General features: G+C 46.0%; 1 protein-coding gene across 1 annotated transcript in view; it reads right to left on the bottom strand.

Moving 5' to 3' along the window:
• Positions 1–13,038, bottom strand: part of COMMD7 (COMM domain containing 7) — a 911,502-nt gene that overhangs the window by 134,630 nt on the left and 763,834 nt on the right. The window lies entirely within an intron of this gene.

Genomic DNA, 13,038 nt, shown 5'->3' with positions numbered 1-13,038 from the left:
AAGAATCACTCTTGGCAGTGCACAAGGCATCTTCTCCGGTGTTGGAGATAGCATAGCTATGGACCTAGTCCTCAATTATCACTCTGTAGGAAACGACATATTTCCCTCTTATACTTGGTGTCATTTCTTCCTAGGAGTCGAATCCATCTCCTCTGGGCACCACTTCACCCCAGCTTCTAGCAGTGATCCTCAAATGATGGCCCGCGGGCCACATATTGTATTTGTATCTGTTTTATTTCTTCATTGCAAAATAAGATATAAGCAGTGTGCATAAGAATTCGTTCATAAGTTTTGTTTTCACTATAGTCATACCCTCCAATGGTCTGAGGGACAGTGAACTGGCCCCCTGTTTAAAAAGTTTGAGGACCCCTGGTCTAGAATCTCCCCTATATCTGTTACCTCCTCCTTCTCTCTCTTCTCTCTTCTCTCTCTCTCTCTCTCTCTCTCTCTCTCTCTCTCTCTCTCTCTCTCTCTCTCTCTCTCTCTCTCTCTCTCGCTGTCATAAGTTCCTGAAAGAAGGAATTTGTGTGTCTGGTCTGCAGCTAAATTCAGAGCCTTGCTCACTGCCTGGCCCAGAAGGTGTTCAGTGTTTGTGCTGCAGATAAAAAGCCCCAACTGGAAGGAAAGCTTGCTTTCTTCTTACTATTTTATTGATTTAGTTTGGGGACCACATTTGGTAGTACTCAAGGATTACTCATATTGCTGTGCTCACTAAAGGCAGAGCTCAAGGGAATATATAGGATTCTGAGAATAGAATGAACTCAGGTCAGTAGCATGTAAGGCAAGTACCTTACCTGCTGTTCTATCTCTGTGGCCCTGGAAGTAGAATTTTCTATCATTCTCCATGCCCATAGATGAGCATCGTGGTCTCTAGGGTCACTAACTTACCAGCTCAAAATAAACACAGCCTGCCCTGCCTCAGAGACACAGCCAAGACTGGTCCTTACTTGCTCTTTCACACTGGAGCATGCCCCTCATCTTTTATCACCTTGAGTACTGGCCCAAAGGGACTTGGATACTAAGGATTTAGTAAGTGGGGGGGGGGGGGGAAGTCCTGGAGCCAAGAGCAATGTGCCACTATTTTTTTGGAATTCCCTTTTTGTTGTTATTGATTTGTTTGATGATGAAGATGATGATGATTTTGAGCCACACTTGGTGCTCAGGGCTTACTCCTGGCTCTGTGCTCAGATGTCACTTCTATTGGGCTCAGGGCCCATATGGGATGCTGGGGCTAAATCTAGGTTGTCTGTGTGCAAAGTAAATGTCCTATCTTCAGTACTTTCATTCTAGCCCCTGGAATCCCGTGTGTGTGTGTGTGTGTGTGTGTGTGTGTGTGTGTGTGTGTGTGTGTGTGTGTGTGTTGGGCCACACCCAGACATGAAAGGGATTACTTCTGGCTCTGCACTCAGAAATCAGTCCTGGTAGGCTCAGGAGACCACATGAGATACTGGGGATAGAACTCAGGCTAGCTGTGTACAAGGCAAAGGCCTTACCTGCTGTGCTATTGCTCTGCCCCCTTTTAAAATCATTTTTCCAAGCTCCCAAATGTTCAGGGGGCAAGCCTGTACTTCTTTCTCCAGGTTAGATTGCTCTCTGGCTTCTGGAGCCATGGGTGGGGTCCAATTATCCCTCATTACATTAGGAGATTATTACATTAGGGCTATGCAAGCCTACTTTCCTGGACTGGGCTTGCCCTGGAAGTGAGTAACTTCCTCTGCAGTACTATATCCACTTGGGAGCTTGGGCAAGAGGCAGCTCAAAGAGAGAACATGCTTTGCATGTGGGTGCTCCCAAGTGCCAAGTACCATCTCTGCATTGAATGCTTCCCCGAGCATCACTGGAAGTGACGTCCAAGCACTTCTAGGTGTACCCCTCTCCCAAAAATGATTTACACTTGGAAGTTCCTTGGGTCAAGCTCCAGAGACACCACAGGACACCCCACAAGCCACACCTGTCTTCCTCTATGTTACCTCCCATTCACTTAAGATAATTCTCCAAGTGAGTATTTCTAGCTTACTAGCAAAACCAAAGTCCTCCTGGAGGCCTGCAAGACTCTCTCTTTCCCTCCCTCCTCTCTCCCCATTCCCTAATGTCCATGGAGACATTAGGGAGTCAGATGTCTCTGTGCCAAAACAAGTATTCCCACCACAACGCTTTGGCACTGGCTTTTCCCCTCTGCCTAAACTTCCTCTGGGTGCATGTGTGCCTCTCTAAATCACCTTCTATAAGTTTTTGCTTCAGTTCTGCCTTTTCTGTGAGACCTCCCCTGACCCCACCACACTCGCACATGCATGCATACAAACCACTCTATTTACATTCAGCACGTGCCCTTCCAGCAGCCACTTTTCCCTTCTCTTTCTCACGGGGCATTTGTGGTGTGCACATACAGACATGTATCCTTCATCTCCCTCTACTGGAAAAGAAGCTTCATGAAGGTTGAAAATGGGATCTCCTGGGCCCGGAGAGATAGCACAGCAGCGTTTGCCTTGCAAGCAGCTGATCTAGGACCAAAGGTGGTTGGTTCAAATCCTGGTGTCCCATATGGTCCCCCGTGCCTGCCAGGAGCTATTTCTGAGCAGACAGCCAGGAGTAATCCCTGAGCACCCGCTGGGTGTGGCCCAAAAACCAAAAAAGAAAAAAAAAAAGAAAATGGGATCTCATTTTTATATTAAATCTTCAGCAAAGAGAGGGGGAATGATTTCTTGTGCACATTACATTTAACTAGTCAAACACTAGCCCAGGATGTTAGAATGTGAGGTCCAGGGCAAGGACTGAAAGGGATTGCTGTGGAGGGTCTGTCTCTCAAAAGTGGCAGCGATGATCACAGGACAGATGTTCCCGATCCAGCGAGATGAATTGAGAGAGCATGTGTGTTAGTTTGGACTAACTTCCCCTTCTATCCCTTGCTTTTGCTCCTGTGTCTTGAAGCTTCCTTGGACCTCTGCCTCATCTTTCAACTTTTGCACTTCAGTCTGTGCATTTGCTTCTTCCTCCACTTAGCTCTCACAGTGCAGAAGCTTCCAGGAAGATGGCTTTACGGCTGAGAGCTGTGGTCTCATAATTACTGATATTTTCCAATGCTGAAAACAGTGCCTAGCCCATAGTACATGCCCAATATGAATTTTTGAAAAATTGAATGAAGGCCAAAGACATTTTTGTTTTAGCTCTTAGGGTTTTGTTTTGTTTTGGTGGTGCTGTTTGTTTTGGGGGCCACATTTCATGATGCTCAGGGTTTACTCCTGCCTATGCTCACGGATCACTCCTGGAGAGGGTTGGGGGATAATATGGGGTGCTAGAGATCAAACCCAGGTCATTTGTGTGCAAGACAACATCCTACCTTCTATACTAAGCTCTGACTACAAGAGTCAGATTTCCAACTGAGATAAAGTCTCTCTGAGACCAGACTTTTAAACATTTTATACTTAAGGTGGTGGAAGTAGCATATCATTCCAGACCTTGCCAACTAAACGAAGAGGACTGGAGTCTGTCTTCAAATCTATGCAAAGCAAGTAATGTGGCTGGTTGTGACTGGGTTCACTTTGTGAAAGCCCCTTTGACTATGAGGATAGGATGAGCCAAAAGCAGGATAAGTGTGACTCCATCCTTATATGTTGGGGTGTGAAGAGAGTGGGGTCAGGTTAAAAATGAGGGGGAGGGCCCAGAGAGATAGCACAGTGGAGTTTACCTTGCAAGCAGCTGATCCAGGACCAAAGGTGGTTGGTTCGAATCCTGGTGTCCCATATGGTCCCCCGTGCCTGCCAGGAGCTATTTCTGAGCAGACAGCCAGGAGTAACCCCTGAGCACCGCCAGATGTGCCCCCCCCAAAAAATATGAGGGGAATGGTGGTGGTCTGGCAAGGTAATAGGCCATGGCTGGTGGACTGAGAGCAATGAGAAGCCATCTCATTACCCCAGTTCTCCAGGCAGCTGGGCGGCTGCCCCCAGGCTATGGCCTCTGAGGGGTCCAGGCCAGGCCTCCCAAATGCTCACAACATGCCCCCTGTCCTACAGATGGTCTCTTAGCTCTCTTGGGTGGTCCCCAGCTCCTCCCTCCCCTTCCTCTGTGCCCTTGTGGGTTTGGCAGGTGGAGAGAATGCCTCCCCTCCCCAGAGCCAGAGAAGAATCACTTATATTCATGCAATTCTCCTGTTCTCTCATCTCATCCGCCTACATCCCTGGGCAATGCGGAAATATGACTCCCTTGTGGGAGACCAGGACATTGAAGCCCAGAAAGGGGATGAGACCTTCCTGAGGTTACGCCACCAGATGGGGACACCAGGTGGGGACCTGTCTCCGGACTCCCCAGGCCTTGATTTCATCAGGCAACAGATGGTCCCATGATTGGACTTGAAAAATCTTAAGTGACCTCAAAGATAGGACTGGCCCAGAATATTTCACGCCTCTCTGGGCTGGCCTTTTCTACCTCCTTGAACACTAAGTCCATTCATCATGAATGCCGCAAATAGATTCTTCTTAATGGAAACGAAAATGCTACAGAGATGACAGAAGTTCCTTTTAAACACCCTTTCCCCCAAGCCCAGTTCCCTCCAGAGTTCCCACTTGGGTGTGCCTTTGCAGAACTGAGATTTTCATGAAAACACATTGCCAGGACCCCGCAGCACAAACTGGGGGCGGTTGTGAATGCAGCAGGGCAGACAGGTGGAATGAAAAGGTCTTTGCCAGTGTTTCTCTGCAGCCTGTTTGCACCGGCTCATCTTGGGCACAATTTCATCTTCTCTGTTTTCTGCCAGCTGCCAAATTATTCATAGTGGCACCATCATTCATTTGTTTATCTAGTTCTTATAAATATATAAAATTTGTGTTTCTGGGGCTGGGAGTGATAGCACAGTGGTAGGGCGTTTACCTTGCATACTGCTGATACAGGACGAACCTCAATTCGACCCTCGGCGTCCCATATGATGCCCCAAGCCAGGGACTATTTCTGAGCGCATAGTCAGGAGTAACCCCTGAGCATCACCGGATGTGGCCCAAAAAAACAAAACAAAACAAAACAAATTTGTGTTTCTCTCTCATGCAATAAAGCACAGAGGGGGTGAATAATAGCCCCACCTCTCAGGTCTTAGAACATAATATAAATCTGCAAGAGCCCTCTCTTTCTTACATTTTGTTTTATGTTGCGGGGCACTCCCCAACTAGAAGCAACTTCCTATACCTGGCCTGATGATTGGGTGTCCTGGCCAGTGATGTGGTACTTGAGCCACCAGGCTACACCCTAGATGTTAGGAATAGGAGGTGGGACATGCAGTGATGGGGATGGAACTCAGAATCACTATTTATTTGCTTCCGTTTCACCCCCATTTAGAATACTCTTTCCTTTTCCTTCATTCCTACCTAATTCTGCCCTTGCTGAAGGCCGCCTCCACTGTTTTATATGTCTACTTAAACACATGCAGTCACTTGCAAAAAGCCTAGTAGTTGCTTTATGTGCTTCTGTATGTATTTCTTTTTTGTTTCTTTGGGTACCACATTTGATGGTGCTCAGGGATTACTACTGGCTCTGCGCTCAGGAATTACTCCTGTCGGTGCTTGGGGGACAATATGAAATGCGAGAGATTGAACTCAGGTCAGCCACATGCAAAGTAAATGCTATCCACTGTACTATTGCTCCAGCCCTCTTTTTTTTTTTTTTTGTTGTTGTTGTTGTTGTTTGTTTTTGGGCCACACCCGGCGATGCTCAGGGGTTACTCCTGGCTGTCTGCTCAGAAATAGCTCCTGGCAGGCATGGGGGACCATATGGGACACCGGGATTCGAACCAACCACCTTTGGTCCTGGATCGGCTGCTTGCAAGGCAAACACCGCTGTGCTATCTCTCCGGGCCCTGCTCCAGCCCTCTTACATATAAAGTTTTTAAGTTACAGGACCCAAAGGAAAATCCAAAGATCATAAATAATAGTTTGTGAATTTTCAAACCCTAAACACATTCAGGCAACCAGCACTCAAATCAAGCAGCACCCCTCAAATGTGTCTGGATACTGAGGAGAAATAGGTGGAAGTCATGGCAGATGAGGCTGAATAGTCTAGTGGGCAGAAGGAAGCTGGAAGAGAAATCAATTACTTCAATAAATGATTATTGGACAAACTCCACTAGCTAGGAACAGTGAGCATGGCAGAGAGGTCCTGGTTCCCACAGAGTAAACAACAGTCTGGGGGGGGGGATTGGGGCAATAGCATTAAATAGAGGAGGAATGTCATGTTTATTAAAAGCCCTTATGAAGGTTGTCTGTGTCCAGAAACTGTGCTGATCTCTTTCCAGACATTTTCTCATCTGATATCCTTCCCATCTTGTGAGGTATGGGTCTCACTGAGGAGTAAAATTCAAGCTTGGCTAAGTGGAGTAGTTGTCCCATTTACCAGCATTCTTGGGGACTATTATAGACTATTCTAAAGGGCCTCCTACCAACATCTCTCCTTAAGACTGGTGTGGAGGAAAAAGAAGGATCTAGTTCCAATTGAGGGCATCTATCAAATTATAAATACTCTAATCCTAGCCCATTCTACATATATTCATTACCTACAATGTCTGGTGTGGCCACTGAAGCATTGTTGAACTGGGCTAGAGGTAAGAGAACTGCCCATGATTTAGAGAAGTCAGTGAAGTAGAGCATGTTGTGTCCAATGCTATGAAGTCATGAAATGAAACAATATTTTCTGTGTGCCAGAGAGAGTGATTCCCAAAAATAACTTAAGCGATAAAAGGTTCACTTGTTTTAAAATGGCTGAATAAGGGCCAGAACGATAATGCAGTGGTAAGATGCTTGCCTTGCAAACAGTCAGCATGAGTTTTATTCCTGATACTCCATATGGTCCCTAAGTCCTGATTTTTAAGGAATGATCCCTGAGTGCTGATCCAGAGTACTTCCATATGTGACCTCCCAAACCACACATATAATAATAAATAAATGAAAATGACTGCATAGAGGCTAATGGGTTGGGAGAGAAAGAGAGAAGAAATACTCATCATTTTTTGTGCTCAGTATTCAGAGATTGCTCCTAGCTCTGTACTGAGGGATCACTCCTGGTAGTCCCCCATCCTTGGGGGACCATATGGGATGCAAGGGATTTAAACCTGGTTGGTCAGTCGTATGTAAGGCAAACTCCTTACCCACTGTACTATCACTCCAGCCCCAAATATCTAATCTTTTTTCTTTGGGGAATGGTCTGAGGATCATCATGGGGGATAAGGTAGGAGAAGTCCAAACGTTCCCTTTGCACCTCTGGGTTTTGAAGCCATGAATATAGTGATGCTTTAATAAATAAACACATGTTTGTTTAGGATGCTGGTGGAGTTTCCCAGGTGGCTTATGCAAGGTGGGAAGGAGCAAAGCAGCTACTTCAAGAAGGGAATCTGTCATTATTTTCTATCCACCTCCACCACTCAGGGAAGTAGCTGTGAGAATCTAGGACTGTGGGCCTTGCTCTGGCAAGGAAAACAATGTCAGTACTAGATCTTACCTGGAACTTTGGAGTCCATCACCTTCCCTCACAGAAAAGAATTTCAAGGAGAGATGAGAAGTAAAATAAAAACAAGTTTTATTGGAAAGTACCAAGGAAAAGGAGGGAGAGGATGAGAGAGAGAGAGAGAGAGAGAGAGAGAGAGAGAGAGAGAGAGAGAAATGCACTCAAGAGAGAGCATGGGTACACAGTCCAGCATGAAAGTAGGGAAGTTCACATTTCAAATAGGAAATGCAGGTAACATATGCTCAGGCACCATGTTCCTAGGAAGAACATATGTTCTTTGTTCTAAGTTGACTTTTTTGGGAAGGGGTTGGATCACACCCAGCAACGCTCAGGGTTTACTCCTGACTTTGTGCTCAGAAATTGTTCACTGGATAGCACCTTCAATTATAACCTGGATATCCCTGCTGCTCCCCAAATGATGGGGGACAAAGTCCAAAGAAATAACTACCAAAAATGTCCCCTTTGGCTAAGAAGGGGAGGGAATATGAGACTGCAGAAAGTCCATGAAGGAGACTGTGCAGCTTTTTAACAAGGAGAGGGGTGGCTTGGGCTGCCTACTGTAATGGGGAACAGAGATCTCTCCTTGGGTGGAAAGGAGAAGCTGTAGGAAGAAGGTCTGCAGAGGTCTTTCACTTCTCTGGGACTTTTCCAGACCAGGTTCCCTTTCCAAGTAGTACTTGGTCATTAGTGAGCAAATACTGGCTAATTATACTCCAGTGCCTTCTTTTCTTTTATTAGAATACTTCAGTTTCTCCTGAGTTCCTGAGTCTGAATAGAGCTCAATGCTTGTAGGCTCAGTATGGAAACTCCTCCCATCTCCAAGTCTCCGCCAGTCTCACTCCTGTCTGCTCAGCCCAGGACAGATGGGTGGGCAGCAGGAAGCTGTTAGGCCTCTAAGTCCCAGGGCTCCAGGGTAGGGAACAGATCTGTGAGTTCACAACCTCTAGCTGCCTTCCTGATTAAAAGCCCCAAATGTCATGGCCCTAAGGCATATGGGTTGAGGGGTGCCAAGAGAGAACCAGGATAAGGGTAAGTTCTTTTGTGTCCTCACTGTCTGCATGGGGATTGATGGGGGCTCTTAGAGCTAGGGCTGCTATGAGAGTGGGGCCTCAGACAGCGACTAACCCACTGACCTATTTATTTGGCCTGAAAAATATTTGAGAAAAAAAGATGGATGGAATGTTTATAAGTCAAAAGTATTTATTGTGGGGCCGGTGAGGTGGCGCTAGAGGTAAGGTCTCTGCCTTGCGAGCGCTAGCCTAGCAAAGAAGGACCGGGGTTCGATCCCCCGGCGTCCCATATGGTCCCCCCAAGCCAGGGGCAATTTCTGAGTGCTTAGCCAGGAGTAACCCCTGAGCATCAAACGGGTGTGGCCCCCCCCCAAAAAAAGAATATTTATTGTACAGCAAAATCCAATCTTCTTACATCTCTTGAATAATTAGAAACTCATCACATGGACTCTACCTTGCCATGTAGCAACAACCACCAGTTACTGAGCAATATTCTTCTTTTATTTTATTAACAGGTGAACACATTTACATGATTCTATCTAAATTTTAAATTTTAATCAAGTCTCACATACTTGTTCCCCTATTGCCTAAGGCCCCCCTCTAGTAATCTTCTCCTGGCTTTCTTATGTAAAATTCTAAAGTTTCTTTATACCTAAATAATTTAAATATAAATTATTATTATTCCCTTTTTACCCAGATTTGCCCCTGCTCTGTCCATGGCTTTTTTTGATGGGGGACTCTTGGTGTTAAGAGACAAAGAGCTTATCACCTCATTCACTGCCACATGCACAGATAAGATTGTGAACAGGTAGCCCATGATTGATTTAGCTAGTCCTGACAGAAGGACAAGGGACTTTGGGGATGTTTCTAGTATTTGCTGTTACAAATAGTATTGTGTTCATTTTTGTATGCAGTTTGCACAAATACTAAAGGAAAATAAGGAAATAGACTAAGCTGAGGCTATAGTAGGCTCTCATTCAGACAAAAAGATGCAATGAGGCTATTCCTGAGTGATTTCCAACATTGGATGAAAGAAAGATTCTCAGACTTACTGCTACCACTTGCTGGATATGGGACTTTTCAATGGTTCCCAGCGCTCTATCTGTAAGATGAGAGAGGAGCACTGGAACTGGGTGAGAATCCCAAAGGGCCTATCCAGTCCTCACCAGCTATGGTCTCTCTTTTCTCTACACCAGCCAGCCTGAACCTTTTCCTACCTTTTCACTGAGCCTGGCCCAGTCCCATTGCAAAGCCTTTGCCCACACTGTTGTCCTACAAAAACACCATTGTGATGCTCCTGAATTGCTCCCAGACTCTCTCATTGATCTCTAATCTCAGGCCTGTGGAACACAGAGTTCAAACTCCCTCAGTGTAGTCCACCTATAATACTACTGATGGGTAGTAGCCCTCACTTCAACCCCCTCAGATCCTTCTTCTGTCAACTCCCTCCCTCCTGAAATAGAATTCTTAAATACAAACTTGATACTTCACTGCTTGACCTTGGGTGTCCTTGTCCTACAATGGCTGCTTAGAGGGAAATATGTAGTCCTATCAGTATATTTCTTAGCTCAACTCCTGACTTGGTCATTCCACTGACCTTATCTAATCCATTACCTTATTTATGAAATGGAACAATAGCAGGGTCTATTTCATAGAGCTGATCATTCATTAATTTACTCTATTTGTTTTGGGGCCACACCTGGCAGTGCTTAAAGGTTGCTCCTGGTACTAAACTTAGAATTCACTTTTAGGAGACTGGGGGGACCATATGGGGTGCTGGGAATTATCAATCATATGCAAGGCAAGCACCTTACCTGCTGTACTATCTTCCCAGGCCCTTATTCATTCTTTTTTTGGGGGAGGCACACCCAGTGATGTTCAGGGGTTATTCCTGGCTATGCTCTCCGAAATCACTTCTGACTTGGGGGACCATATGGGACACTGAGGGATCGAACCACATGCAACAAAAACACCCTACCGATGTGCCACCACTCCAGCCCCCCTCATTCTTTCTTATATTTAGTGATTTCCTAGACTACACAGAGTGCCAGGTAGAGGACTACTCATTGAGTGATTTACTGATAAAGAACACAGATGAATGTGCCATTTTTCAAGAAGCTCACAGGCAATCCCAAAAGGCAAACCTAAGACCCTAAATTGTGTAGGTCAGAAGTAGGATAGTGGGTAGGGCACTTGCCTTGCATGTGGCCAAACCAGGTTCTATTCTTTATTTTTTCCCTTGACTACATTTCTTCATTTTTTTTTTGTTTTGTTTTTTTGTTTTGTTTTCTGGGCCACACCCGGCGGTGCTCAGGGGTTACTCCTGGCTGTCTGCTCAGAAATAGCTCCTGGCAGGCACAGGGGACCATATGGGATGCCAGAATTCGAACCAACCACCTTTGGTCCTGGATCGGCTGCTTGCAAGGCAAACACCGCTGTGCTATCTCTCCAGGCCCACATTTCTTAATTTTTATGCATATAATCATATAACTCAGAAAAACATTTCTAATTACATAGATTGCTTAATTTTCTAAGTGCTTGAGTTTCCCTTCTCCCATTTGCTTTTGTTTTTTTGTTTGTTTACTTTCACTGTGTTTTTATTCTTTTCCTTTTCTATGATTTTTTGGGGCACACACAACAGTGCTAAAGGCTTACTCCTTGCTCTGTGCTCTAGGATCACTCCTGAAAGGACACAGGAGACCATGTGTGATGCTGGGGACCGAGTTCTGTTCTTATTCTGACACCCCATATGTTTTCCTGAGCCTGCCAGGAATGATTACTGAACATAGAGCTAAGAATAATCCTTGAGCACATATCCAGGAGTGATTTCTAAGCACAGACCCAGGACTAAGCCCTAAGCACTGCTAGGTGTGGCCTGAAAACAAAACAATAAAACAAAGAGTAGAAGAAGCTAAATAGCCAATGTATTCATGTTCAGAAGGGGAAAGACTTGGGCCAGAGAAATGGTACAAGGGATAAGGCACTTACCCTACATGTAGTCAATCCTGGTTGCACAATATATGGGTCCCCTGAGCAACATATAAAGAAGAAAAGGAGGGGCTGGAGAGATAGCACAGCGGTAGAGGGTTTGCCTTGCATGCAGCTGATCCAGGACAGATGGTGGTTCGAATCTTGGCATCCTGCATGGTCCCTCGTGCTTGCCAGGAGCAATTTCTGAGCACAGAGTCAGAAGTAACCCCTGAGTGCAGCCATGTGTGACCCAAAAAAACCAAATAAATACTTAAATAAAGAAGAAAAGAAGTAGGAGAAGGGAAAGAAAAAGAAGAGGAGGAAGAAGAAAGAAGGAGTTGGAGGAGACAACTAAAATGCCACGGTAGTCCATAATGTGGACATTGCCCCCCATTAGAAATTAACCCCCATCGCTCTCCTCTTTCACTCCTTCTCTTAGAAACTATCAAGCCTTTCAAGCCAGAAAATGTGTTTGAATTTGACTCTTACTCTAGAACTATTAGAAAGGAAAGCCTTGATACAACCAATCTGAGCAGAAAGGGCGGGGGAGGAATGCAATCCATAGGGTTTTCTTTCCTCCCTGGCTATTGTAATATTATGATCCCTCTACTTTTCCTTTATTTTTCTTTGTTTGGGAAGATGGGGTGGTCATACTCAGAGGTGCTCAGGGCTCATTCCTGGTGATTCTCTGGGCACTATATGTGATGCCAGGGATGGAGCCCAGGTCAGCTGTGTTCTCTCTCAGTTCCTGATTCTGGTCTCTCCATTTCAGGCAGCTACCCTATGATCACATCTCTTCTCCTGCTCTGGGTCTCCTTCCCCCACCCCAAGACATTGACTCCCCTGCTCAAATTCTGTCACCACTATAGACTTGATCCCTAAATTAAGCCCATCTCTTGGCACTTAGGATCCTCCTCCTTCAGAACTCTCAGAAACCCATCTTTCCTTAGCTTCCTACCTCAAGGGGGTCTTTCATCTAATTTTCTTGGGGGGAAAAGCAAAACACCTTTCGATCTCAAGCACTTGCTCTTCTAGTCAGTCGCCCGCTGTTTCCTCTCATCACTTCCCCAGCTATCCTGACCCTCCTTTCAGGCTGTGTGGCTGGAGAAAGGCCCCAAAGACCGTCCCAGAGAGGGGACACTGCGGGGTGTGTGGGGCTGACAGGGCCACAAGCAGCGCTGCCCTTCTCTGGGCTTCAGACAGTGAGGAAAAGGACCTTTGTGAATCAAAGAAAGGGATGAAGCAGAGCCGGAGAGATAACATGGAGGTGGGGCGTTTGCCTTGCATGCAGAATGACGGTGGTTCGAATCCCATATGGCATCCCATAGGGTCCCCCCTAGAGCCTGCCAGGAGCGATTTCTGAGCGTAGAGCCAGGAGGAACCCCTGAGTGCCGCCAGTTGTGATTCCAAAACATAGATAAATGAAAGAATGAGGGGCTGGAGAGATAGCATGAAGGTCGAGCGTTTGCCTTGCATGCAGAAGGGCTGTGATTCGAATCCCATATGGCATCCCCTAGAGTCTCCCCTAGAGCCTGCCAGGAGGGATTTCTGAACGTAGAGCCAGGAGGAACCTTGAGTG

Source organism: Suncus etruscus, chromosome 9 (genome assembly GCF_024139225.1).
Source record: "Suncus etruscus isolate mSunEtr1 chromosome 9, mSunEtr1.pri.cur, whole genome shotgun sequence".
NCBI lineage: Eukaryota > Metazoa > Chordata > Mammalia > Eulipotyphla > Soricidae > Suncus > Suncus etruscus.
This window is presented reverse-complemented; position numbering and strand designations above follow the sequence as displayed.